The following is a 25,229-nucleotide window of genomic DNA, read 5'->3' on the forward strand; positions in this document are numbered from 1 at the left end:
TATTTAAGATCACATCTTACTAAACTTTATAGATTTTACACTGGAGAGAAGTTTTACAATGAAAACATTGCATCAGTGTCTTTAAGGATGAATCAACCCTTATTTCACAGTAGTTCAACACTATTTCACACCAGAGGTATGATAGCACAGAAATCATGTAAATGTAAAATAGGTGACAGAGTCTCCAATAGTTGTTCATACACTACTCAGCACCTCAGCATTTATACGAGTGATAGAACGTGAGGAAAATTTTTTTGCAAAGCTTTTGGCCATTGATCAAACATTTTTAAAACACTGTAGGATTTATAGCATATAGAAACCCAAAGAATGTGTCCAAGACTGTATTGAAATTTCCGACATTTTTGAATTTCTGCCCTCATATCTGTAGCAAATGTGGAGTAGCATTTGTCCAAAGTGTGTGCCTTAGATAACAGCAAAATATTTACAAAAACACCTCGACAAATATAAAGATTGTAGTAAGTTTCTTATCTATAGCCCATCCCTTGAAGTATTTGGGACCTAGGTGGAAAAAGAAAAACATTTAAATGTAGAAAATGGGTAATTGCTTTTGACATTTGCTGAAAATTTTCTTAACATCTTTAGCTGATATTGTAGAAATAAGGAAATACAAGTATAGAATTGTGAAACCCTAAAAGGATATCATTTTAGTATAAATCAACAATTACTGAAGAGTCTCATTTTTCACAACTGGAGAAATAATAATACTCAGAGTTGATTATTTCAGAAGTTTCTGAAGATTTATATGAAATTTAAAATTTAAATTTTTAAAAGTCTCTTAAACTTAGAGGCACTTAATCAGTAAACCACATCCTCAGATTTTTTTTTCTTTTTTATTTAGAGATAGGTTTTGCTAAGTTGTATAGGGCCTCACTAAGTTATGGAGCCTGACTTTGAACTTGCAAAGCTTCTCACATACCTAGCGTCACGACATGGTCCACCATGCCCATTTTACAGAGCATTTTTACTTATATTTCATTACAGATGCAATTTGTTACTAAATAAAGTGTGAATTTCTTAATGTTAACCTTGTTTTGCATTTAATGATGTTATTAGTTCACACATCTCCCACTATTCACTTTGCTTATGAATCGATGCAATAGTAAAACATTCTATTGGGTAAATAATGCTATAACGTCTCCATTAATTATTTCATATGTTTAATCAAGTGTTATTTGGAGAATATTATTTATGTAAATTATATACTCTCTCGATTGTAATTATGGGAAAATTAAGAGAGTTGTAGGAAGGACCTAGGGATACTAAAATAATGCCCAGATATCCCTAGTTTGAATTATGAGTTTAACATTTCACCTTATAGAGTAGCAGTACACCCTAAGGGATCTACAACTCTGGAGAGTTATACAAGCTCCCAATCAGGGAGAGGAGAAAGACGCAAGAGACTTGGAGCCAACGTACGTATTCAGGCAATAAAGGAGGGTTGTTGAATGGGGAAATAGTTTTAATGTTTCCTGGGGAATTCACATGGTCCATAGGCCCATCCTGACTCTTGGACTGAAGAAACCATGCAGTTCCTCATGAATTCTATGACGCTCATCACTGAGGTGACTATACTCACTTCTAGTGTATGAAAAACATCACAATTTGGGACCACTTCTTTAGTTTTGGATACCCAGTAGAAAAGTGTAACTAGAAACATGTAAAATGATGACTGTAAGAAGAAAAAGACATACTGTGGGAGCATTTATGCCCCCACATTTTTTATTTCATTATATATTTTGATTTTGTAGAACTTTTGGTTCTACTTAATAACTTACAATATAATGTTTGTAATATTTATTGGATCATATGATAGATAGCATGTGTCATGTCTCCCAGAACCCTCTGCAACCCATTAATTATAAGATACTATAAATTAAACGTATCCCTCCTCAGATCTTAAAGCTCCAAAAGCCCATGACACCACAGAGAGACAAACACAATTTTGATTGAAATTAACCTCTAGACTCTCATCTACAAGTCCTGATCAATAAGTAAAAACACAATATTCTCTTCATATGTTAGCCTTTTGGGTCAAAAAACACCACCCACCAACATTTCATTTAACTTCATTTGGGAAAATAAATATTGAAATATAATGATAAGTTCTAGGAGAATAATATTCACACCACTCTTTATTCCAACGGGTAAATATCTAGGTTTCATGTTTATCTCCACATTATTTTTTTACAGAAAACTGGCTTCATTTTACATATGAGAGTTTAAACTATTTATAAGGCCAGGAAGGAAGATTCAGTCCTAGAGGTCTAAGGAAAATACTAAAGATCTTCCCTTTTCTTGATTGAATAATGTCTGAAGTCCTTGATGAAACAGATAAAGAATGCTGATTTCTCAATGCATCTGGCTGGGTGTCTTACTCATTTGAATCCCAATTTATTTAGTCATCTCAAGGCTATCACTCCCTCCTCTAGGATCTGACCTGTTCTTGGGAGGACTTGGTGTTCTTCAGGGGATCACCAGGTCATGCAAGATGTTACAATGAAGTTTTCTTTGTTCTAACTTGTATTTATTTGGCCTCACTTTCAATTTAATGTAGAACAAGACTTCAGACTCTCATCTCTGGAGAGGATGCTCTGCCCAGCACTTCCCAGTCAGGACCCTGAAAAGCTCTTTGGGACTCCCAAGTACATAGGTTCAGGGGTTGGGTTTTCCTAGTCTGGCAATACAGTTGCCTGTGTCTTTCCCTTTTGCTTTCTCTCTTGCTTTCATAGTATTACTCAAGGAAACACTGTCTTGTGTGAAGAGAGTGTCTCCCTTATATATTAGATCTGACCTGTGAAGTTGAGCAGTTGCCCACATACTGAATGTTACAAACACATGTATGTGTTATCTAATCAGTAACTAGTGTATCTTTCAACTGCATGATTTTTTATTGCATGTGGAAGGAAATTGAGAATGCTTTCTTTGAGTGCCCACAGCACTATTCATAGTATTCATAACACTGCTATGTAATGTTTCCTGTCTGCTCAACTTGTAAATATTGTTCATGTGATGCTTTGTAAAACAAATAGAAAAGAATTGTAAACCAAAAATTTTGTGATTATACCTAGTTGCGCAGACTAACTTGGGCAACTCTATTTACCATTGTTGTTTTGTATGGGCTCAAGGTACTCTTTTATACTTTTATTTAACCTTAATGACATTACCATTCATGGAAGAGTTTTTAACTCACAAGCCTTCTCAGTATACAAATTTTCCCTTGTCATTTTTAAAATTTCTTACTCTTTTTAGGTATACATGATAGTAGAGAAAATTTTGACATATTATACATGGAGTAAAACTCATTTTAGTTTGCATTCCATTCTTGAGGTGTACATGGTGTGTACCTTCCCAGGTGGTGTATTTATATATAAACATTGAAAAGTTGTGTCTGATTCATTCTACTGTCATTTGTATTCTTATTTCCCTTTTCTTGCCTTCAATCCAACTTTGTCTAATCCACTGAATTTCTATTCTCTCCTCCTCCCTTGTTGAGTGCTTTAGCATCTCTCTATGTTATGTATTATATGTAATATCTGTTTCATTCTACTATCATTCCTATTCCCATATTCCCTACCCTCCCTGCACTCCTCTCTACTTAATCTAAATACTATTCTTCCTCAACCCCATTGTGAATTAGCATACACTTAAAGAGAGAACATTTAACCTATGTGTTTGTGTGTGTGTGTGTGTGAGTGTGTGTGTGGGTGGCTTATTTTACTTAGCAATATATTCTTCAACTCTATCCTTTTACCACCAAATGGCATAGTTTCATTCATCTTTAAAGCTAAGTAATATTCCATTGGTTGGGGAAATTATATATATATAATCTCACATTTTATTTATCCATTCATCTGTTGAAGGAAACATAGGTTGGTTCTATGGTTTATCTATTGTGAATTGTGCTGCTATAAACATTGGTGCAGCTATGTCCCTGTAGTATGCTGTTTTTAATTCCTTTAGGTATAGTCCAAAGAGAGGGATAGCTGTGTCAAATGATGGTTCCATTCTGGTTTTTCAAGGCATCTCCATACTGCTTTCCATGGTGGTTGCACCAATTTGGAGTCAATCTCATGAGCAATGTATGAGTGTTCCTTTTCCTCCACAACCTCACCAACATTTATTGTTGCCTGTATTATTAATGATTGCCAATCTGACTGAAATGGGATAAAATCTTAAAGTAATTTTGATTTTCATTTTCCTAATTGCTAGATGGGTGGAATTTTTTTCATATATTTGTTAATGGATTTTATTTCTTCTGTGAAGTGTCTGTTCAGTTACTGAGTCCATTTGTTAATTGCTTTTGTTATTGTTGTTTGTGTTATTTTTTAGTTCTTTATATACCCTAGACATTAGTGCTTTTTCTGAATTATGTGTGGTAAAGATTTGTATAAAATTTGTAGGTTCTTTCTTCACATTATTGTTTCTTTTGCTAAGAAGCAGCTTTTTAGTTTGAATCTCTCCCCTTTATTTATTCTTGATTTTTAATTTTTGTGCTGTCGGGGTCTTGTTATGGAAGTCAGATTGTGGACCAACATTCACCTCAGATTTTTAAATGGCATCCCAAGTTCATAAATGTTTCGGGTTTATTGCTTCTCTTACTATCTTGCCTTATAGATCTACATGTTCTAAAGAGTCATGAAATGATCTAGCTTCACATACATGATTTTCTGATGACTATTATTTTTCAATATGTAGCTGCAGATTATTTAAAATATAAATCTACTATTTCAGACTTTAAATAAAGCACATACATGCCTTGCGTAGGAAATATTCCATCAATAGATTAACATAAAATCTATAATATATATAAATATATATAAAATCCTGGATTCAAATGCATGCACATCCAACCCAGAGCTTGGCCCATAACACTTACTCTATACTAGTTCTACACTTTAGAACCTCCATGGAAGCTGTAGTAAATCCAAAGCCTGAGACTCACTCCCTAGACATTTTTCTTTTTTTTTGGGAAGGGGCATACGATGATGAAGATTGAGCTCAGGGGCATTCAACCCCTGAGCCACATCCCTATCCTTATTTTATGTACAGACAGGATCTCACTGATCTGCTTAGTAGATTTGTTTCACTGAGGCTGGCTCTGAACTCATCACCCTCCTTCCACAGCCTTCCAAGCTGCTGAGATTACAGGTAAATACCACCATGCCCAGCTCCCCAGAGAGCCTTCTTTATCTGGTTGGAACCTACTTGTTCAGTATGTTTTGGCCTATTCCTCTCAGTTAGCGATGAAATTATTTTCCTCTCTATGAAAAATCATGGCTACAAAGAGATTGGACTCAACAGCACCTAATTACACAGCATGTCCACATTACAACAAAGGTGTGGTCTGCAATTCTCCACCTCTGTAAAGAGCTCTTCTTGGCTCCACAGAGTTGGGAGTACTGGCCAACCTTCTGCCATGGATCATTCAGAAGCCTCCAAGGAAGTGAGTATATATGAGGGACAGAATTCCAGGTGGCACATTGGTGATTAATAGGCTATGCCAGGGAGTAAGGCAGAGCCCAATTCACCAAAGGCACAAAACTTTCATGTGGCTGGTCCAGGATGGGGGCTGCATGAGGGGATTCTTTTCCTCCCCCCTTGATGTGTCTTTCCTAACTGTTCATATGCAGAAATACTTGTTCAATGACTTGCACTTGTTTCCTGTTTTATGTTTCCCTCTCATGTGGCTTTGGAGGTCTCATGCTTTGGCAATTATTGTGACTTTCTTCTTCAGTTTTCCAACCTCCCTTATCCCATCCATGTGGAATTTCTATCTGTGGATATTAGTTTTCATTTTATATATTTCCATTTAGTCCAAATTTCCATTACTCTAGAAAAAATAAATGTTTAATTCATTATCACGCTTGTACTTACCCTTCACATGTTGATAATGGCAGTGTTCAAGAACTATCTTCTGATTTCTATAACTGGAACATAAGTGGGGTCTGCTTGAAATGACTGTCCTTTCTTTTCACTCCAGATAATGGGGATCCTTTTTAATATAGCATGTTAATGCTTTTATGTATATTTATATACAGTACCCAGGATACTGAGCCTGCTTTTTACATGGTTTTCTCTCAGAGAAGGTGGAGTTGATCATGTAGGTTTCTCAGAGTGGACTCCAGCTCGGACTCTGCCTCAGCTCTGACTAGATTCCATCTGCCTGTGATTTCTACAACATGTGACCTATAGGTCTTCCTCTTCTTTTCTTAATTTTAATATTTCACTTAGAGCTTGAGCCACAGGACTGTCACTTTGGAAAGGATGACATACTAAACCATTACTATCCCCAAGAATGTGTGATCCATGTGCAAACTAGGAAAGAGGGGGTCCATCACACACTTCAGGACTTCAGGGAAAATATGGGGGTGCCAGGAGTCCCTCACTTCAAAGTAGAGACATCATAGGTTGTGGGACAGTTTTGGACTAATTTGATTTTAGGACCAGTATTAGACTAATTTAAGTTTCCTTATCAACATGAGAAAATAATCTCAATCAAGATCCTTTTCCAGATCTGTCCAGGAAACTTTAAGGGTTTGAAGCCCAGATCCCTTGGTTTGCTATTATCCATCAGAGAAGACAATAAAATTAAGAGAGATGTCATGTCCCACTGGGGAAGCCACAGTTCTGTGTTCTCCAGTGAGAACTTTTTTGCCTTTCTATAGACATTAAAATTACAAATCTGCAGAGACAGAACTTAAACACATTCTTTCCATAAAACTTACAAGTGTTTGTGCTCTGCTCAGCTTATTCAGGAGACAAAGTACCTCTGTGTCCTCAGATGCAGAGTTAGTGTGGATTCTAAAAAGGGTATTGGAGGAGGGAATTTAATCTACTAGTGAGCTTTTCCAGTGGCTTCTTTGCTTCTCAAAGAAGCAAACATCTTTAGAAGACAATATCCTCATTGCACCATACCGAACATGGTCCTCTGGACTAATTAGAACTGTTGGAGCCCAGAGGACCATGTTCTGTATGATGTAATGAGGATATTGTCTTCTAAAGATGTTTGCTTCTTTGAGATCCTGCTAAAATGAGTCAATTATTCTTATAGGGAATATCAGTTTTACTTCTTCAATTTTCAATTTAATAAATTCATGGGACATAACTTACATATGGTATGTCATGTAGAGATTTTAAACACTACTAATTTGTATACTTATTACCAGGGAATTAATAAGTTTTAATATTTTGATAATCTTGCTTTGGTCATCTTCATAACTCATAGAACAATTATTGTTTGAGTAATTGTACATTTTGAAATCTTTAAAGGGAAATGAGGTTCTATGTTCAAAACCTCATTTTATAGAATAGAATCTCACATGGTTAAGAACTTTCAGTTGGTAAATGTCAAACAAGGGACCATGATCAAAGGAAGTACATTAAGTCTTTTAGAAAATCAAATAAATGTGCTGGTAAGTTCCAATTGATGGTGGCAAAATATAGGCTTATGAATATAATTCACAAGAATTTGGACGAATATTTTTATGTGTTAGTCCATTCTGTTTTAATCACTAAAACATTTTGCAATATCAGGAAGCAGGCCTGATTTTATTGTGCAGTTACCATGTATATGTACTCAGGCAGAGCCTAAGCAAAATAGACAGCCACCAATGTAATGTCTGCTAACTGTCCTTGCAGTGAACAATCAAAGAGTGGGACTGCAACACATGGCTTCGTGCACATAGTTGTGCCGATGGGGTAAGCAGTTTGCTACTCACACGCCTAGCATAGGGGGTGGCCTGCCACTCAGATGCCCTTAACCTGTGCCCTATATGCAGTACTCCATGCACTTGTGCCCACAGACAAGCACCTCTGGGGCTTATTCTTTCTTGACTTTAAAGAACAATTTCTCTTTTAGTTGCTTTTCTCAGGAGAAATTTAAAATAATAATAATATAAATATCATATCTGGAAGTGTTAACCCTGAGCTGTATTTTCAAACCCTGACAATTTACAAAAGCAACCCATGGTTCTCATATCTACTTCTCACAAAGAGCTGCCATTAAGTCAAGTCTTGCCGAGGGTTTTCTCCTTGTGTTAATGGAGGGAGTGTTTTGCAGCAGAGGGGCTGGGCGATTGTGTCGCCCTCTCTGAGGTGTCAGTCATTTCTCCCTAGTGCTATTTATAGATTCCCAGCACAGAAAGAGCCACAAGTAAGAGATTTCTGCAGAGGCTGACATCAGTCCCAAGCCCACTTGCTTGAAGCAAGACCAGTCTCAATTCTCCATCTCCCTTTTGTCTCTTAGTTTATACAAAGAGGACATGGGGAGGATTGGCAGTAGTGGTGAAGCTGAGCTGTGAGATGAGGACAACCCCAAGCTGTAAGTCTGCACATGTGTTGTTAGGGGTGACAGTTCCCATTTACTCTCCCGTTATGAACAGGATGGTGCTCACACTGCATATGGGAGAAGAGATGCTTCTTCCTCTCACTTTCACCCTGGAATGTGCCCACCCAGAGGGTCCAGGTAACCCTAACTTTCAGCGGGGTATCCTTCTCCTGTAATTCTCTCTACTTCTGTCCTGACCACCAGCTCGTGTTCACTGCCTGAGCAGTCCTCGCTAGATGGTTGCAACACAGATGATGGTGCATGTATCATACAGCCTCCCCTGACTTTAGTGAGAGCACCATATCTAACATGACTCCTTCCTGGATCCAGATACTAGAGGGAGTCTTTACTATCAGCTCTAAGAAACAAAACTTGTGATTTTTTTTTTTTGAAAATTTCTTTTTCATGTGTGATCTGTTTTTTCTCATCTCCTCACTTGGCCTTTCCTTTTTCTTACCATATGTGAATTCTTCAAATGTAACCTATTTCAGAAATCTGTGTTAGATTCCCTGTGATTTACATATCCTTCCACCCAGAATGCCCACTCCAGGGGGCAGCTTGATTTCTTCAGTGCATAAAGGACATGAGTGCCCAGTACAATAGGGCACCCATGGACCAAGCTGGAAGTATCACTCAGTAGACCCTTGTTTGAGGGGTTTTGTTTCTCAGATTACCTCCTTGATATCAGAGAGCTTCTGTTATGTCTCATGATCTCCTGGACTATGTTGTGCCAGGCATAATGTGCACAGCTGGGAAGGTACATAGCTCAGGATTTCAGTCATCTATGAATCATTCCCATTCTCCAGGATGCTTCCTAACAACAATGGTATCTTACCATGGACATTACTATAGATATTTCTTCACATCATTACCATGGTACATTTACACAATTTTAATTATACTTGATGCACATCATTTAGTGATGATTGTGGTTCAAAACTGGAGCTAGCAGAATGTCCAGACTGTGTTTTCTCCTGGGCACTACCTGTATGAAGATTAGTTCTCATTATTGCATGAAATTGTGTCCCTTTCCCTGAAGCATACTATCAGGAAAGGGTCTAAGTTCTTCCCAATACTGATACAGAAATTTACCATTAGAAAACAATTTTCCAACAGTTTCAAGGCAATGAATAACCCATCCATGAGTTCTTGACTATTACTGCAAATTCATGGCACCTGCACACTCCAGTTTGTATGACTGCATTTTCCTCAGCTACATTGATCTTAAATTCATCTAATGGCCTGGAGACACACGTGAGTAAAACATGTCATTTATTGAGTGTTAGAAAACTTAGATTGTGTAAGATTCAAATGTTTAAAATGAATTGAAGCAGATTTTGTGTGTCACAGAAAAGTGATAGAATGCTGTTTTGGGTTTTAAATTTCACATGTCTTTTCGTTGTTGAGACAAGGCAATTTAAAAACCCTCCTCCTTTTCTTTGTACCCCAGATTGAACCCAGGGCATTTAGTCATTAAACTATCTCACCAGCCATTTTTTTTTATATTGGGAGAAAATCTTGCTAAGTTTCTGAGCTTTGGCCTTGTAATCCTCTGACTCCTGAGCCAATGGGATTGCAGGCATTCAGCCTCACCTAAAAGCATTTTTAAGTTATTTTTTACATGCTAATATAGATCAATTTAAGCTATACTATAAAAATATTTATATTTGACTTACATAAAATAAATTCATAAGAATTGGCATATGCCATTTATATATAGATCTCACCAAAAAATAACTAAGGCCTAGTGATTAAATGTGAACCCTAATATATTTGGGGGGGTACCAGGGATAAAACTCATGGGCACTCAACCAATGAGCCACATCTCCACTCCTATTTTGTATTTTATTTTGAGACAGCATCTCACCAAGTTGCTCAGGATCTTGCTGTTGCTGGATTTGAACTCACCATCCTCCTGTCTTAGCCTCCCAAGACACTGGGATTATAGTCTACAATTTTTTAATTTATATTCTTTTTTTCTGGATTTACCATGGGAGACTGTCTTTTTCTAGTGATTTTTCATATTTCACAAATCCTGTATGTTTGCACCCATATATTGAAGCTGGAAATGTTGATCACAAAGAACCACAAACGAGAAAAGCTTTTTATATCTGTTTTAAGAGACAGATGGCAAGGAGTGCCAAAAAGCCGTTAAGAGGGAAAAGTAGCTCTTAGGTTTTATAGCCCATAGTTTGAATCGGACAAGTAATTATTAGACTGTAGACATTCTAAAAAAGGTTTACAGGTTTCAAACATCAAAATTATATTTTAGAAGGTAGAAATTGCACAGATTTGATCACTACACATGTTCAATTTAAATGCTGGATCCTATATGTAGATACCAATTAAAAATTAAACAATAATTAACACTTCAAGTCAAGTAGAAAAAAATAAACAAGGATGGCTGGAAATACAAACCATGACTCAATAGTAACCTTAAATGTTACTGGCTTAAACACACCAATCAAAAGACATAGGCTAGTAGCCTGGATTTTAAAAAAATCCAACCATATTCTGCCTCCAGGAGACTCAGGAAAAGACAGACTGAAGGTGAAAGACTGAGAAAAACACACCCCTCACATGAACCTTGAAAGCAAGCAGAGGTCTCCATACTTATATTAAATAAAGTAGACTTCAAGCCAAAGTTAATCAAAATAGATAAAGAAGAACATCTCATACTTCTCAAGGGAACCATATGACAAGACATAACAATCATAAATATATATGCCCCAAACAATGGGGCAACTATGTTTAAACAAACTCTTCTCAAGTTCAAGGGTCAAATTGACCACAACGTGATCTGGGGTGACTTTAACACACCTCTCTCACCACTGTATAGATCTTCCAAACAAAAGTTGAATAAAGAAACTATAGAGCTCAATAACACAATTATTAACTTAACTCATATATATAGAATACATATCAGATTGGAGGAGGAAGCCTGGCCCCACCCCAAGCGCTAATCTGGAGGAAGCCTATCAACACTTAAAACCCAAAATCAAACTTTTAATTATTGAATAATAACAGTTTTCCCATTTTGTTTCCATGATCTTTTTTTGCATTTTACTTTCACCTTATTTTTTTACTTTGCAGTGAACAATTATTTTGTTAATACTTTCATTTAAATTGTTTTCCCTATGTTTGTGAATGGATTGTGCCTCCATTTTAACACTGCTCATTGCTACTGTGTATAATTTAAATAACTTAATGTTGACCATTTAACCCATGACATTATTCAAGTAATTCTTATGTTTCATTAGTTCATGGAAATTGCTTAGAAACATTATAGAAATAATCTGCATATCATCTGCATATGCTATTTGATTTTTGATGTATAAAATACCATTTAATATTCTCATACAATATTTATAAGTTAGAAAAGCATACTTTTTTTATTTTCCTAAAAATAAATTGATAAATACTTCAGTTCACACCATTAAGTATGAAAACAGTTCATAGCTGCCGTTAAGTGGATTGAAAAAGAATTTTCTTGTGGTCATATTTGGCCATAGGTTTTACAATAATTTAGTAAGTGATTTGCCAGAGCTTTTCTCTATCAGAATGATTTTTGGAAACTTCACATATGACAATGTCCCTCTTGGTCATGAAGTCCAATCATTCTTTTTGTTGTTGTTCTCAGTTTGCTAGGGGTTTTGAATATCTGGGTCAACCTCTATAAAAAGATGGTCTGCAATTTCCATTCTTATGCTGTGTTAGCTGGTATTTCTGGCCTTACAGAAAGAATTAGTCAATTTTCTTCTTCTACATTTAGACGTGATCATGAATTATTGTTACTGATCCTAATTACATGTTTCATAGTAATCACCCGTGAAGGCTCCTTTTTAAAAATGTGATTACTGTTTGGTTTTTTGGTGGGTCAATTTTTAGAACTAGATTTTTGCCATTTTGGCCTCAAATTCCTTAGCCTAAATCGTCCTCCTTCTGTGGCCTCAAGGGAGTCAAGACTAATGGCATGTGCTCCCATTTCAGCATAACTGCATGTATTTTTTGAGCAGCTGTAAAGTTAAATGTTGATTTGTAGGTCTATTTCACATCTTCACATCTGGGTCTACTAATGTATTTTATTGATTTCTGAAGTAATTTTCAAAGTTGATGATTATCTAGCAATTTATCTATATTTTGTTGTTTTCCAGGCTGGAGATTTTCTTGGCAATTAACATGGAATAATGAGGAAGCATAATGTGGGAAAATGAGAACCTGGCATTTTGCTAATTGATATCAAATGCCCTGTGAAGGATGGAGAGTGTGCACCCATAATCCTGTGAGACATATAAAGCAGAATTGCTAAATTATCATTTTATATAGCCTAATACATGATCTTGAGTAACTTTCATATGTCTTTACACACTTGTTTAATTTTAGGGCAGAATCTAAGTATTTTACCATATTTAAATTAGGTTATGAGGGGTTTATATTAAATTTTGGTGAGTTGTGTAAGTTTCTTAGATTTTGGATGTTGAGCTTTTTCAGACATGGGGGCTAGAATCGGTTTTCTTTAACCCAGTCTACTTTACATTTCATTGATTTATTCCTTTGCTGTATAGAAGCATTTTTAGCTTTATATAGTCTCAGCTGTTTTTCCTTGCACAGTCTCTGCATATTCTATCTAAAACCATTGCCAACACCAATGGCAAAAAAAAAATTCTCATTTTCTTCTGGAATTTTTATGCTTTCAGGTTATATCACAATGAGATATAACCACACACTTGTGGACTCAATCCTCAAAATGTTGGTAGGTAACACATACTGCAGTGGATATGCAGAAAAGGAAACATTTGGAATCCTTGCCAGGAATATAAATTTGAATAGACATTAAAAAAACTATAATGGTTTTTTCAAAAAATTATAACTAGAGATGCAATATGACCTAGACCTTGAGAATATGCCTGTATATTTAGGATTCTTCAGAAAAGTAGAATACACAAAAAATGTACATGTGTATACAGAAGGGAGCTTATTACATTTAGTCACATAATCATGTGAGTAATAGTCACCAAATGTTTGCCTACAGGATGGCAACACTGGGAAACTGGTAACAGCTCAGTCCAAGAAGCTGGAAGCTTCACAATATGAGGAAGAAAATGAAGCAGCTATGGTCGAGGATAGAGGACTTAAATGATCCTGGTAGATGAAAAAACAAATAACCTTGTCAACAAGTGGGCTAAGGACCTGAACAGCTACCTCTCAGGAGAGGATATACAATCAATAAATATATGAAAAATGCACATCATCTCTAGGAATCAGAGAAATGCAAATCAAAACTACTCTAATATTTCATCTAACTCCATCAGAATGGCATCAATTATGAAAACAAACAATAATAAGTGTTGGTGAGGATGTGGGAAATAGGTACACTCATACATTGCTAGTGGGACTGCAAGTTGGTGCAGCCAATTTGGAAAGTAGTATGGAGATTCCTTGGAAATATGGGAATGGAATCTCCATTTGACCCACCTATCCCTCTCCTCAGTCTAAGCACAAAGGTTTAAAAACAACATACTACAGGGACACAGCCAGATCAATGTTTATGGCACCACAAGTCACAATAGCTAAACTATGGAGCCAACACAGAATCCCTTCAGTGGATGAATAGATAAAAAATGTGGCATATATACACAATGAAATTTTACTCAGCAATACAAGAATAAAATCGTGGCATTTGCATGTAAATGGATGGAGTTGGAGAAGATAATGATTAGACAAAGGGGAACAACAGGAAGGGAGGGGAGATAAGAACAGGAAAGACAGTAGCATGAATCAACCATAATGTTTCTATTTAAATATATGAAAATATCTAAGTGAATTGGTCCATCATGCACACCCACATGAGTGGGGTACTAAGGAGAATAAGGTATATAGGTATATTTTATGTTTGGATAATTTTATCACATTGACTCTATGGTCATGTATAACTAAAAAGGATGAATAAAACAGAAAAAGATAAAAAGTACTTAAAAGGACCATGGATCCAACTTGATAGCATCTTAGCCAGATAAGGAAATGTCTTTAGGTACATTCCAGAATTTTCTAAACCACTCCCCTATTGGATGCTGCCAAAGGTGTTGGAGTCTGTGAGAAGGTGTAGGTTCAGGGCGCTGCATGGAGAAGATAGGACCCCCCCATTCATCTGCAGGTGCAGGGGTCCCAGGGGGCAGGTAATCTCCAGGCCTCTATGGTTAACAAAGACAGAGAGGAGCCGGGTGCATTGGAGTCTATGGAGTTATTTACCAAATTAGGAAAACCTGGAGTTGTCTTTCCTGGACTCCCAATCAAATGCAAATTGTTTTTCCTTAAAGAGAGAGATCCTTGAGCCCCTCTTAAGGAGCCCCTCTTCTCTGTATTATGTGACTTTTTGCACCACTGAATTTGGGGGACAAGACCAGAGCTGTCTTTGGAAACACATTGACTTTGTTTGCTTCAAGACAAGTAGGTAGGGTCTGTCTTTTGCGTTGTTTCTTTTTTCTTGTCAAGTGCAGAGTATTCAGCTGATACTAAGGATGCCCACCTGGGCAGGGTGTCTCTGGTTTTAGGAGGAGACAGGATCCCATTGACTGGGATCCAGGGGACTGTCAGGAAACAGGGTGGCCTTGATCTGTGTAAGGCTGTTATCCTGTGGCCACCACAGGTTAAAAAAAAAGTGGCACATGCCTGTCATTCCAGCAGCTAGGGAGGCTGAGGCAGAGGGATGGCAAATTCAAAGCCAGCCTCAGCCAAAGCAAGGTGCTAAGCAACTCAGTGAGACCCTGTCTCTAAATAAACTTCAAGCTAGGGCTGGGGAAGGGGCTTAGAGGTTGAGGCCTCTGAATTCAACCCCCAGTTCGCCAGAGACTGCAGGAGCCCGGGTGCAGCTGGGGTTTACTCAGGTCTGCTCTCTGGGGGTCTCTTCTGTGCTGATCGCCTTACTCATTCTCCAGCCTCAAAATGGGCTCCAGATAGACTCAACTCAGCTGGAGGAACATGAGCTCTCAGGCTGCCAACTGGGTGGTAAACTCCTGTAGGGCGTCTGCCAGGCCCCCAGTGAGCCTCCACCAGAGCTTGCCATGAAGCACTGGGTAGTTCTTACTGGGCGAAAGGCCAGTTCTACTTGGAGAATTTTGCACAAATAAACAGAAGACAAGTCAGACTCCCAAAGACGCTTTGGGTGGTCTTATTATAGGAGGAGGTCCAGGTGATGAAACTTTCAAGAAATGACTTCAACTTCCTAACATCAAAACCCAACAGAACTTCCCTGACCCTAACCCAATGCCCAGACCTCAAAAGGAAAAGAAAAAAAGAAAAAAGCTGCACCCAAACCCTGCCATTCTGGCCTCCTCCTTGCCTGGAGCAGATATCAGCCTGCTGTCACTCAAAAAGAAGGCTCACTGGGCTGGACTGGGAGGGGGGAGAGCGGAAACTGACTGACGCCCTGTCCAATCAGAAGCCCCGGTGCTGAGTGCTGTCCAATCCTGAGCGTTGCCAACAAGCAGGGGGCGGGCCTCCGCGCGCGGTTTGGGATTAATTTCTCTGTGGTCCGCAGTTCCAGGACTCCTGCAGTTGGACTTCAGGCTTTGCTTCGTGCCCGGGATTTCGGGTGGCCCTACCATGCAGGGGCTAAAGCTCCCCAGGGCAGGCTTGGCTGCTCGGCACCAGGAGATGGTGAGTGTGCAGTGGCACCTGGTTCCTGGACAGGAAGGCTCAGGAGGGAGGAGGGGCAAGGAAGCTGTCTGGCAGGACAGGCTGTAGTGGGAACCTGAGCTGGCTGACCCTGACTCAGGGCACTCTATGAGTACACAGGCCTGAGCCCATTGGGGACAGCGCCCCTCAGTCCCCCTGGCCAGCCAGGTGGGGAGCACGACAGTGGCGGAGAACCCCCTCACGGCCTCCCCATCACTTGGGGGCAACCTCAGCCCCTGGTCACGTCCTATGTGGCATGTGAGAGCTGCTGCCTGGCGTCTTCCTGGGCTGTGGTGATTGATAGGTGGGACCACTGGGAGAATCCAATTTCCAAGTCATGGGTTGGCGCACACCTGTCATCCCAGAGGCTGGGGGAGGGCGGGTTATGCTGCAGGATTGGGAGGTAAAGGCCAACCTCTTCAAGTTGTCCAGGCACTTAGAGACTCAGTGTGACCCTGCCTCTAAATAAAATGCAAAATAGGGCTTGGTATGGAGCTCAGTGGTCCAGGACCAATGAGTTCAATGCCTGGTACCCAAAAATAAAAAAAAATAATAATAAAAAATCAAACCCCCAAACACCATTTTCCTGCAGGAGAGGAGCTGCGGTGTACAGGGACCTCGTTTATTCCTGAGCTAGTTTTGTGGAGTTTGTTTTATTGTTTTTGTTTTTTTGTTTGTTTTGTAGTTAACAGAAGGGTGCTTTACCACTCAGCCATGTCCCTGGTAGTTTTTAGTTTTTATTCTGCCCGCTGGTCTAGCTAAGTTGCTGAGATTGGCCTTGTTATGGTTTAATTGATAATGACTTTTCCGTTGCAATTAAGTGTATGATTTTCACTTCCACATGGGTTCCTGGGTGGACACTGTTGACGTCGTGATTCCTTGATGACAATTGTATCAGTACAGCTTCCCAATGCACATGTTGGGTAATAACTCTTTTTTTTTTGCTCTTATATTTTTTTGTTCTTATAATTCAAAAGTTTCTTGGCTAAGTTTACATATATTTAACTTTGTAGATGAATTTTTGGGCTGAATGCTTCCATTAAGAGTCAAGCATGCTGGATTGTTTATTAGTGCATCAGAGTTATACATACGACCCCATGCATATGGCACAGTGTAAAACTTACCCATTGTATTTTATACCATTTTTTAATCTGAATATCCCATTTTTATTAATGCATTATCCTGTGAACTAATTTGAGTAAGTGTACTCCGGTTGGGGATTATCAAGTGTCTTTAATGGCAAAACAGTTTCCACAAATAGTTATGAAGCAGTTGAACTCCTTAAGTTTATTAGAATTCTGTGGTTTCTTATCTTCATTGATACTATTTCATTTTCTCTCTGATAGGGTTTTAGTTTACATTTCTCGGGTTTCTAAAGATGTTGGATTCTTTTATTCTCATTATTAAACTCATGGGTATCTCCTGTACAAATTGGCAGATCAAGTCTCCTCCATGAATTTCTTCTGTGCTGGATTTCAGAGTGTTGGGACCATGAGAATCACCACTCTGTGGGCCCTTTTCCTACCCAAGTGGGCTGGGATCTGCAGGGGTCTCAGGGTTTTCTCCCTCCTGAGGTTTTCTTTCTTATTGGGGGGTCATGGGGAGCATAGTGGATTGAACGCAGTGGTCCTTTCCCAGAGAGCTACATCCCTCATTCTTTTTATCATTTATCTTGAGACAGAGGCTGAGTCTGGCCTTGAACTTGGGCCTCAGCCTCTGGAGTGGCTGGGATTACAGGTGTGGCCCTCCTGCCTTGGTCGCCCTTAATGTTCTAAATGTAAGGGAAGCAAAGTGTCAGATCCACAACCCCGTCTCCCAGATGAAAAATGTACACATGTATCAATGAATTCCTCAAATTCCAGTCCTGTTTTCATTTCCAGTGACAGATTTTCCTCCCCACTGTAATAAAATAAGTAGCAAAGGTTTTGTTTTCTGTTTATGAGCATTTCACATGAGAGAAAAGTACGCCAAAAACAACTTGACATTTGAAAAAGTGTGTGTGTGTGTGTGTGTGTGTGTGTGTGTGTATTTGTGCACGTGTATTCTCCCTTCCTCTGCCGGGCCAGACACCTTTTCAGAATGTCTTTGGGCTGAGTGTTCCCGCTGTGGACTGCATGTCCTAGGGGTCTCATGCCCTCTGTGATATTTTCCTGGACCTGTTTTGGCTCTGCCTGACATAAGGATCCCAATCCTGGAACATCTGAGGTCTCCAAAGCGTCTGGTACATATCAGGCACCTGTTGACCTATGAGCAGGTGCATTTAGGGGAAGTAGTTTCTCAGCAGAGTAGGTGATGGCCCTGCAGCTGGGAGGAGTCTCCTTAGCCAGAGCCACTTCAGAAGTTCCCTTGTCCTGCCTCCTGTGGATCCTGGAACAGTGATGGGCATGTAGCCATTTTTTAACACACTGGTTCAAGTTCCTCTGGGAATGCATCCAGAGTTGTTGTTGTTTTGTTAGCTTTTGAAGAACTCCATGCTGTTTTCAAAAATTTCTGCAATGAGCTTATATTCTAGCCCCATGTGAGCAGGTCTCTTTCTCCATATCCATGTCATTGGAGGACTGGTTCCTTTGACTGTTTGATAGGAGCCTTTCCCACAGCTGCACTCAGACTGAGAAGCTGTCCTACTTGGCTGGGGGCTGAATTCCTGATGCAATTGGTTAGAACCCAGGCTGCCTGTGCTCACTGTAAGAATGTGGTGTGAGCCTATTCTAGAAAGAAACAGGGAGCTGTGCTTTTGAAAGCTTTTGCTTCACTCCTGGGAGGGGTATCATAGTCCAGGGAAGTGCTTGCACACTAATGTGAAGCCCCTCCTTTCTGAGATATGCACATGCACAGTTGCCACTGCTCCCAAAACTTGGTGGGTTAGGATGGAGTCCATGGAAAGGGAAAAATATTGGGACCCTGAGTGCCTGGACATCCTTATTCCAGAAATAACTGGCTAGACCTGGAGTTATTACTGAGGTAGGGGGGAGAGGGCTCAGGCAGGGCTGCTGGGTGGACTGCATTTGTCCTGTCTACGCTTAGGGACTGGCTAGGGAGGAGCTCAACTGTTAGCAACCATAGTTTGCAGATCATGTTGCAAATCACTTCTAGGGATAAACTGGCACCCTTGATCTCCCTCCCCTTCTGCCATTGTCCCATGGATAAATCTCATGACCCTCCACACCCATCGAAAATCACCCCCTTTCTCTCATCCTGATACTTGTGTATATCCAGCTCTTTCTTCTATGAGCACCAGATAAATTCTGTTTCCAGCTACAAGCCATTTCATGTCCCATGTTCTCCATTTGTGATGCCAATCAGTTTTCCTCTACTCTGGGTGACACTGAATTTTGGTATTCTGTCCCAATTATGTGGCACATTGCTCAAGGCAGGACTAATGCCCACGTGTCCCCCAACTTTGCCTGCCCTTTGGATGGTAGAGATTTTCTCAGTGGTCCAATGCATAGGTCTCTCAGTCCATTATAACTTTATTTAAAAGGGACTCAAAACAGAAGTAGGTGTTTATTTGATGTATCCATGTGTGAAGGGAATCAAGGAGCCTCCTATTCTGGTATAATTTTGAAACATAATCCTCCTCAATATGTGCTCCTTTGGGATGCTGGAGTGTAATCCAGTACCCCGCACGTTCTGGACCCAAGCCCTACCAGTGCTCTGCGCCTCCAGTTCACACACCACCCTTCACGTTGGGTTGCCTTGTTCATTCACATCAAATCCTCTGCTGGAGATGGTGGCATTTAGCTAGGCCTTTTCATTGCACTTCATAATAAAATTGACATTTACATACATATGGAGTCATCTATGATACTTGTGATTTTTTTGGTCCTCAAATTTCTGCAATATGATAATTTTATAACATGCATTATTGCCTGGTAATGATAGCTCCTGCTTTTGCTCTTAGATTTCAGAATTCTTTGGTAATTTCATATCAATTGAACCTTCCAGGAGAATTTTCAAACTGTTTGCTTTGGTCCCTTCTTCAATGAAAAAAAAAAAATCATGGTGAAATTTTAATAGGGTGTTGTCATAGATGAACCTGAGGGAATCTGTCCTCTTTATAATGAGGAGTCCTATCATCTATACCCAGGATGTGTAATTCAGTCTGTTATGTGCTGCTCTGTATTTGCATTTTTTCAAATTCTGCAGATGTACTATTTAAGTATGATTATATGTGAAATGTGACATTTATGTGACAGCTGTATAAAACTGACACAGTGTTTCATAGTATTTGTCAAACTGTATGCAATATGGCAAACAAAATGTGGCTGACTTCCATAAATGATTATTTTCCATAGTTTATGTTTATTCCCAAATGGACATCCTCTTTCACCAGACCCTGGGTCTCGGCTCTGGAGCAGTGTGCTGTGTCCCCATATGAACAGGTGCTCTAGGGTCCACATCTGTTTCTGTGGACCTTCATGATAACCCCACATGTTCTTCAACACTGTCTCAGTTTGTGTGTACAGTGTGACTTTATGGTACAGTCCCACCTTTCTAAAGACGTTGATTGCTTTGTGATGAAGGGACATTTAGATACCTGCTATTTGAAGGGGCCATTCACGTCTCTTGCCTGCGTTTCTCTTGTAGTCTCTGTTCTCCTTTCTTAGAAGAGTTTGGTTAAAGGTGAGGCAATTTGTTTCTTTCATCTGTCACTTCTCCTTGTTCTCTTTAATGGAGTCATTTGAGGAATAGAATTTTTGTTTTCATATATACAATGTATAAATATTAAAATATTTTTTCTGTAACTTTGAAAAGGACTTTTTTCATTGTTTTTTTTTCCTTTTGTGAAACTGGGGATTGGAACCAGGGTGTCCTATTGCTGAACACTATCCTCAGTACTTTTAAAATTTTTATTTAAAAAATTTAATTTTTTCTTAATTTTTTAAAATTGCTACACCTATTTATTTTTAAATTTAGGCAGGGTTTCACTATGTTGCTAGGGTAAACTTCACAATTTTGATCCCCCTGCCTCAGCCTCCAGACACTGGATATATTGGGTATGTAGCACCAAATGCATCCTATCTCAGTTAGTTAGTTTATTACTTTCTTTCTTTTTTTTCTTTCTCTTTCTTTCTTTTTTCTAGATGTTTTTTAGATCATGATTTTTTATGGTTTTTATTATTTTTTTAAATACATGACAACAGTGGAATGCATTATAATCCTTATTTCACATAGAGCACAATGTTTCATCTTTCTTCATATAAGTATGTTCACATCAAATATGCCATTATACATGTACTTTTTTTGCATTACAACTCTTAATACACATATATATCACAATTTTTCATCTCTCTTTGTATATAAGGTATGTTGACATCCAATTCAAGTCTTCATACATGAACTTTGTATAAAGATGTCCATCACATTCCATCATTCTTGCTAATCCCCTGTGCCTTCCCTTTCCCTTCCACCCCTCTGCCCTGTTTTGAATTCATCTATTCCTCCCATGATCCCCTTCCCTAACCCACTATGATTCAGCCTCCGTATATCAGAGAAAACATTCAGCATTTTTTTGGGGGGAATTGGCTGACTTCACTTAGCATCATCTTCTCCAACTCTATCCATTTACCTGAAAGTGCCATGATTTTGTTCTTTTTTAATGATGAGTAATATTTCATTGTGTATATAAGCCACATGTTTTTTATCCAGTCATGCACTGAAGGGAACTAGGTTGACTCCATACTTTAGCTATTGTGAATTCTGCTGCTATATACATTGACCTGGCTGTGTCCCTGTAGTGTGCTGTTTTTGTTTCTTGGTATAGTCCGAGAAGAGAAATAGTTGGGTCAAATGGTAGTTCCATTCCCATATTTCCAAGGAATCTCCATACTGATTTCCAAATTGGCTGCACCAATTTGCAGTCCCACCAGCAGTTTATGAGTGTACCTTTTCCCCACATCCTCACCAACACTTATTGTTGTTTGTCTTCATAATAGCTGCCCTTCTGACTGAAGTGAGATGGTATCTTAGAGTGGTTTTAATTTGAATTTCTCGGATTGCTAGAGATGATGAACATTTTTTTCATATAATTGTTGATTGATTGTATATCCTCTTCTGAGAAGTGTCTTTTCAGGTTCTTGGCCCATTTATAGATTGGATTATTTTTTTTTTTTGGTGTTAAGAAGTTTGAGTTCTTTATATATCCTATATATTAGTGCTCTATCTGTTGTATGTGGGGTAAAAATTTGCTCCCAGAAAGTAGGCTCTCTCTTCTATTGGGCTTTTTTTTTTTGATAAAAATCTTTAGTTTCAATCCATCCCATGTGTTGATTCTTGGTTTTAATTCTTGTCCTATAGGAGTGTTATTAAGGAAGCTGTAGCCTAATCCCACATGATGGAGATAAGGCCTACGTTTTCTTCAATTTGGAGACTCTCTGGTTTAATTCCTAGATCCTTGATCCATTCTGAGTTAACTTTTATGCATAGTGAGAGAGAGGGATTCAATTTTAATTTGCTGCATATGGATTTACAGTTTATCCAGCACCATTTGTTGAAGATGCTATCTTTTTTTCAGTGCATATTTTTAGCACCATTGTCTAATATAAGATAATTGTGGTTCTGTGGGTTGGTCTCTGTGTCCTCTATTCTGTACTATTGGTCTACCAGCCTGTTTTGATGCCAGTACCATGCTGTTTTTGTTACTGTGGCTCTGTAGTATAGTTTACATCTGGTATAGCAATGCCACCTGCCTCCCTTTTCCTGCTAAGGATTGCTTTAGCTATTCTGGGTCTCTTATTTTTCCAGATAAATTTCATGATTGCTTTTCTATTGCTATGAGGAATGCCATGGGATTTTGATCCGAATTGCATTAAATCTGTAGAGTGCTTTTGGTAGTAGGGTCATTTTGATAATATTAATTCTTCCTATTCAAGATCAAGTTAAATCTTTCCATCTTCTAAGGTCTTTGGTTTCTCTTTAGTCTTTCATAGTTTTCATTGTGTAGATCCTTTACCTCTTGTTGATTCCCAAGTATCTTTTTTTATTGAGGATATTGTGAATGGGGTAGTTTTCCTCATTTCTCTCTCAGAGGATTTGTTAGTGATATACAGAAATGCCTTTGACTTATAGGAGTTGATTTTATATCCTGCTACTTTGCAGAATTCCAGTTCTGAAGTTTTCTAGTGGAGTTTTTTGAGTCTTCTAGGTACAGAATCATATCATCAGCAAATAGTGCTAGTTTAAGTTCTTCTTTTCCTATACTTATTCGTTTAATTTCTTTCATCTGTCTAATTGCTCTGGCCAGTGTTTCAAGAACTATTTTGAATAGAAGTGTGAGAGAGGGCATCCCGGTCTTGTTTCCAATTATACAGGGAATGCCTTCAGTTTTCCTTTATTTAGAATGATGTTGGCCTGAGACTTAGCATAGAGAGCCTTTAAAATAATTTGAGGGAAGTTTCTGTTATTCCTAGTTTTTCTAGTGTTTTGAACATGAAGGGGTGCTGTATTTTGTCACATGCTTTTACTGCATTTGTTGAGATGATCATAAGGATCTTATCTTTAAATCTGCTGATGTGATGAATTACATTTATTGATATCTGTATGTTGAACCAACGTTGCATCCCTGGGATGAATCCCACTTCATCATGATAAACCATCTTTTTGATATGTTTTTGTATGTGATTTGCCAGAATTTTATTCAGAATTTTTGCTTCTGCTTTTTAGAGGTATTGGTCTGAAGTACAGTTTCTTTTCTGTGTTTGTCTGATTTTAGAATCAAGGAGATATAGGCCTTATACAGTGAGTTTGAAAGTGCTCCCTCTTTTTATATTTCATGGAATAATTTGAGGAGTATTGGTGTTAGTTCTTCTTTGAAGGTCTTGTATCCATTGAGTCCTGAGATTTATTTATTTATTTATTTTTGGTTGGTAGGCTTTAATGGTGTCTTCTATTTCATTGCTTGAAAATGATCTGTTTAACTTACTCAGTTTGTGAAAGTCACATGATTCTAGACATTTGTTGATGACTTCAATATTTTCTGTTTAATTGCAGTACAAATTTTCAAAATAATTTTTAATTATCTTCTGTATTTCTCTAGTGTTAATGGTGATATTTCCTCTTTTATCATGGATTTAGTAATTGGAGTATTTCTCTCCTTCTCTACAGTAGCATGGATAAGGTTTTATCAAATGTATTTGTTTTTCTAAGAGCCAACTTTTCATTTTGAAAAATAAAAGAAATTAAAAATATATGGTGGCAGAATATATTACAATTCTTATTACACATATATAGCACGTTTTTTCATATCTCTGTATATAAAGTAGGTTGACATCAATATGTGTGTTCATATGTGTATTTTGGATAATGATTTCTATTATATTCCACCATCCTTGCTAATCCCTTTCCCCTCCCTATTCTTCCCACTCCTCTGCCCTAAATAGAATTCATCTATTCCTCCCATGCTCCACCTCCCTACCCCACTATAAGTCAGCCTCCTTATATCAGAGAAAACATTCAGCATTTGTTATTTTGTGTTTGGCTAACTTCACTTAGCATTATCTTCTCCAATGCCATCCATTTACCTGCAAATGCCATGTTTTTATTTTCTTTTATTGCTGAGTAATATTCCATTGTGTACGAATACCATGTTTTCTTTATCCATTCATCCAATGAAGTTCATCTATGTTGGCTCCACAGTTTAACTCTTGTGAATTGTGCTGCTAAAAACATTGTGACTGTGTCCCTGTAGTATGCTGTTTTTAAGTCCTTTGGTTATAGACCAGGGAGTGGGATAGATGGGTCAAATGGTGGTTCCATTCCCAGTCACTTTGTCAATTTTTATTTGCTTCTTTTGTTCCAATTTCATTGATCTCAGCTCTGATTTTAATTCTTTTCTGTCCTTTACTGCTTTTGGTGTTGATTGATTGTTTTTCCTAGGGCTTTGAGATGTAATTTTAGGTCATTTATTTGACTTTCTCTTTTTTAAGGAATGAACTCCAAGCAATGAACTTTCCTGTTAGTAATGCCTTCATAGTGTCCCAGAGATTTTGATATATTGTATCTGTGTCCTCATTCACCTCTAAGAATTTTTAAATCTCCTCTTTGATGTTTTCTACAACCCATTGTTCATTCACTAGCATATTATTTAGTCTCCAGGTATAGGAGTAGCTTCTATTTTTATCATTGATTTCTAATTTCATTCCATTATGATCTGATAGAATGCAGGGTAGTATCTTTACTTTTCTGCATTTCTTAGACCATATGTCATGCC

At 38.3% G+C, this 25,229-nt stretch overlaps 1 pseudogene; it reads left to right on the forward strand.

Moving 5' to 3' along the window:
• Positions 1-8,394: 8,394 nt before the first annotated feature.
• Positions 8,395-25,229, forward strand: part of LOC113178166 (uncharacterized) — a 29,811-nt pseudogene continuing 12,976 nt past the window's right edge.

Source organism: Urocitellus parryii (assembly GCF_045843805.1).
Source record: "Urocitellus parryii isolate mUroPar1 chromosome 16 unlocalized genomic scaffold, mUroPar1.hap1 SUPER_16_unloc_3, whole genome shotgun sequence".
NCBI lineage: Eukaryota > Metazoa > Chordata > Mammalia > Rodentia > Sciuridae > Urocitellus > Urocitellus parryii.